The sequence below is a fragment of the Papaver somniferum genome, chromosome 5 (assembly GCF_003573695.1).
Source record: "Papaver somniferum cultivar HN1 chromosome 5, ASM357369v1, whole genome shotgun sequence".
Classification (NCBI taxonomy): Eukaryota; Viridiplantae; Streptophyta; class Magnoliopsida; order Ranunculales; family Papaveraceae; genus Papaver; species Papaver somniferum.
The window spans coordinates 85,002,821-85,007,998 of record NC_039362.1 but is presented as its reverse complement, the minus strand read 5'-3'; positions in this window follow the sequence as shown (position 1 = coordinate 85,007,998).

The window sequence follows — 5,178 nt, the reverse complement described above, 5'->3', positions numbered from 1 at the left end:
AATAGATGTTTTGTGTTTAAACTAGACGGTTAATATAATACTTATTAGGTGTTAGACGTAAAAAGGGTGAGGATATAATATATAAAATAAAAGATTCAAATTGTTAGTAATCTTATACCGAAATTATTTGTAGTCTAATAAATGATCTAGTAATTTTTTAAAATAAAACAAATATACATGAAATAGCAATAATAGTATTCAGATGTTTAGTGTAATAATAGAATTAAAAGAAAATAAATTCGTATATTAATAGGATACTTTACATTAATAGAAAAATCTAAAGACTATTAAGATATATTATAAATTTTATGCAGACTCAAATTTAGATCATATTAAATTACCAACGCCGGTCTTTAACAAGATATGGTATACGAATTCGATATGAATAAATAAAAATCTGTTATATCAATCCTTACGTGAATGTAAAATTATATTTAGAAGATTAAGACTTAGTGTATCAACTGGACTATCAACTTAAGAATAATGAGAATAATAATATTGTTGATAATAGTATTCGAATAATTAGGCTAGTAAGAAATTTATAGTAGATTATATCTGGAAAATTTATATATGGTATTACACTAAAGTTAAAAAAACAGATATTATAAATTGACGTGAATCGAATGTGGATTACTTATAATGATAAAATAAATAAATAATAATAAAGGTAAATAATTTTGATGATTAAATTGCTTAAAATGATGTGAACTATTTATATAGTTTACGAAGTAAATTTATCAGACTTACACCAGTTACGATAAAAGTTTAGAGACTAATTAATCTTAATAAATTAATACTTAGTTAATCCCCAGTGCTGAATAGTGAGGTTGGTTAATCTGATGTGTTCGGGTGATACTTGTTACGTAGGTACGCATTGTCAGGTGTCGCGAACCTAGACAGGGCAACTGCATTCTTGTATCACTAGGCATAGAAGGAAAACTTGCTTCTGATAGTGAACTTATAATCCGAAATTTTATTTAAAAGCTTATAGAATATTTTCACTCGTAATTAGAACCAGTAACTTATTGGAATAAAAACTAGTGTAGAGAATTTAAATCTAAAGTCATAGTTTCGTTTATAGAGCTTCATGTAAGAAATTTAGACTTCCCTCTTGGATAGAACTTAAATCACTACAGTTGAACCTAGAGCCACAAATTTTAGTTCTAGAAAGCCATTTAGATTTGTGCTTTGTTTTATGTTATTTGTGCTTAGACAAAAGATAGGATTGTTCTTTAAGGTGGGGAGTGTTTGAAGACCAGAAGGATGGGTTGATTTTCGAGGACGAAAATGTATAAGGTGGGGAGAATGTAAAGACCCTTAAGTTCGTCAACGCTATGAGACCGGTCAAGTGTCGATTTAGCCAAAAATAACTCGATTAGTTTAACACGAACGTTAATTAATATAAATTAACCTAACAATGATTTAGATACGAAACTAGTACCGTTAGATAGATCTCGAAAAGTTACGCGGAATGGACTACTCGAACGTGTCAATCAGATATCGGATGAAGAAGAAAACATCAAGACAATATGAAGGGTAAAATTGTCATTTCCGGAAAATACTTTTGATGCAACAAGGACACGTGTGGCTTTCCCTTATCATATTCTTGGGTTCCTTTAACATTTTTCGTTGGCCTTATCCCTAGCCAAATCGAGAGGATAATTTTAATTTTTGTTTCACTTCTTCTTCATTCTTCTTTCTCATTTCTCTTTCTTCTCCTTCTTTCATATTCTCTGTCTTTCTTTTTTGTTTTTCCTCTGTAAGAATCGAGTGATGAATTTGAGAGCGGGTTAGATAGAGATTGACTAATGAATTAATCAGATGGTCAAGGAGGTGTTGTTGATGTTATTTAGGGAGGAAGAGATTAGCGATTGTTAAGGTTTTGTGGTGAATCAGGGGGAGTAGAATTAGGGTTTCTTTTTTTAGGATTTATGATGATGATGTTAAGTTGGTGAAGATGAAAGATTAAGAGGGTTAATATTTAATTGAAGTTGTGGAGTTGTTTTGAGGTTTGAATCAAAGATTTAGGGTTATGGAGTTAATTGGATCCTGGAAGATGAATTCAAGGGTTTAAGTGACGAATTAAAGACGGGTTTTGATTAGATATGGAGTAGAATTGTTTGTTTGGTTTCAATTTCGATTTTATAGAAGAATTGAAGAATTAGGGTTCATGTGTTCTTCCCCAAATTGAAGTTCCGGTTTGAGTAGAATTGATTTGGTAAATTGGCAATTCAGAGGATATTGAAGCTTGGGTAAGTCTCTAATTGCTTTAATTTCGGTATTTTGAATTGAGTTTATTAAAGTATTTGGTTTATTTGATTGAGAATAGAACCTGGATTGAGATAAGTGCAGAGTGGAATTGTGATTATGGTTTAGAGTTGTAGTAGGAAGATTGTTGAAGTTGCAGGGGATTTATATGTATGAACTGTGTATCTGATTGTTAAGGAGGCATAATGGGATGTGTAATCATTATGATGTTGTTTGTAAGGTTGAGATGATTGAGGCAAAGACGATGTTTATGGTTTGGAGTGAAGTCATCTCATGGTTTAGTTCATACCAGGAAATTTGTATGAGCAGTGAATAGAATAATTGATGTATTTGAGTAGGAAGTAATGACCTTGCAGACCTGAAAGTGATATTGTTACAATCTGGTGGTGTTGAAGGGAGATGTAATTAGGAATAGAGTTGTAATATGCTGAGTTGGAATAGATGAATGTATTAGGTGAGGTATGGACTGGTGCAGTATGGCTATGATGAAGTGGTGATTAAATTTGTATGAGTTGATGGAGATATCGAGTTAGTGAAGCTGAGATTGAATAATGGTACAGGCAGTGTATGTTTTGAGATGAACTTAGATTGATGTAGGAGTTGAGGATATTGGAGTTGCAGGTGATCAAGAAAGTGAAAGTGCAAAACTTGCAGAGAAGAGTTGAGTTAATAATGAACTGTTGGATGAGTCGCAATTGAGTTGTGCAGGCCTTGTGATTAGTGGTTATGAAGTTCAAATTGTAAAGGTAATTGCAGGATTGAAGTTTTTGAGTTTTGATGTATGAGTGGTAGTTAAGAGGTGGGCGAGTGTAAGCTTTTGTAGAGAGGATGAATTGGTGCTAGTTGTTGTTAGAGTTTGTTGTAAAAGATTGGAACTGCATTTGCAGGTAGGCTCTATTGTGATTAAGAAATAATCTTGTAGTTATTTGGTAGAATTGAATTTGTAACAGAGTTTTGGATTTGTGTTATATGTTGTTGATACACCATTATGTGCGTCTCAAGTTTTGGCCTGTGCAATGGCTTTGTCCAGATTGCTTTCAGTTAGCTGATTGAATCTAAGTTGTAACCCCAGTGACTCATCTGACTCGTCTAACTCGGTTTGTCTAACTGAGTCGACTATCCTATATCAGTCTATATGACTGAGTTGACTCTAAATGAGTTCACCTTGACCGATTCATGTTTGACTCGGTGGACCATTTGACCTGACCTTGACTCTTTTCACCGTTAGTGACCGTTAGTTGACTCAGATGGACCATACCTTAGTTAATGGGGTTACTTAGTGAACTTGGGCTTATAGTCAGTGTTCCTAATGAACATGAATTGGACCCTTATGGTCTGAATCAACATTAATAGTCCTTCTACAATGTTGTAGATATTCATAAGACTTAGCTATTGGACTATAGAACCAAGCTAATTGAATTAGTAAACCTTAGATGTACTAAAGATAGATAATAAAAAGGTGTAGAACCATAAATGGGCTTAGAACCATTAGATATACTTCTATGATTCTTGTGTGAACCATTGTGGCTAGATTCTTAGAGTTCTTGTGTGATTAACAGTTAGTATTAACAACGATCAATTCAAAGGAAGAACCAGTGGATCACGGATCTCGAGGTAGGCGTGGCTTGTCATCAAAAGAGGTGGGAATACATTTGACTCTTTTGTAACCATTTTTGTTGCTTTTACAAAAGTTTATGCTTAACAAACTCATGCATTGTCTGTCCGTACGTTCCATGCTTTGTTTAAATTGCATTATGATAATTATGTTGATTCTGTGAATCTTTCCACGATTTGGAAAGGACTTGTAATTTTTTGTTTGTCATTACGAATTGTTATGTGAAATGAGAATTTCCACTTGTGGTATATAAGATATGCTCCTTCACAATTATATATATATGAATTCAGATTTTATGCTTATTACGGGTCATCATGGTCTTGGTGTTATCAATAGCTATTGTGTGTGGTTGGCACAAATAGTATACATTGTTTGAAGAAGGAGTTTGTCCATATACATTTATTTTAGTGACTTGGTCACTATTTATTGTTTTCCAACTCTTGTCATGGTTACTTGAAAGTTAAATGTTATTCCTGCTGGGCACCCCTTTTAGGGATGATGTGCTCACCTATTCCCACTTTCAGTTTCAGAGACAGATCAGAGTTGCGCAGCGAAAGCTTCGAGGAGTTGATTTCATTAGTTGGTTAACTTCGGCTATGTTTATTATGTTGCATATTTGTTAACCAAATGACTATTGTATATATGTATCATTTGAGAGAAGTTCTTGTATTTATATACTTCTGAGCTGGGTTAGTTCTGGGTTAAATTTTGTATTCAATTTCTTAATTGAATGTTTAAGTATTTGAATTAGATTTGTAGTGCCTCTTTATTTAGTGAATCTCCTTGATTAGTCAGTTGCTAGCTTTGGGGGCGCTACAGTGTTGGTATCAGAGCTCACTATTAGATCTTACATGGGAAAAGATAGGAATAGCCTGTGTCAGTTAGTGAAATAAATTAGTTTAGAACTGGGTTGGGGTGTGAGATAAATCTTAATCACTAAAAGCTATCAATAATTAAAAGGATTATTTGATTGATTGATTGATTTATTTGTTTGGTTGGTTGTTTATGTATTGAAGTAAAAATTTTAGGGTACACCGATAACTTTAGCTAATAAGGATTTGAGAATAATTAATCTAAAAAGTATGAACACGTAATAATCTAATATCAGAAAAATAGTGAGATTAGTATTACTGATAGATCTTAAAAGACACATAGAAAATTATTGAATACCTCGACTTGCACATAGGGTCAACAATTTATAATCACATAAATGTTAATAATATTGTTAGGACTTAAAAATATTTGTAAGAGTAGTAAGAATAATAGTTCAAACATCAATGTTAATAATAAAAATA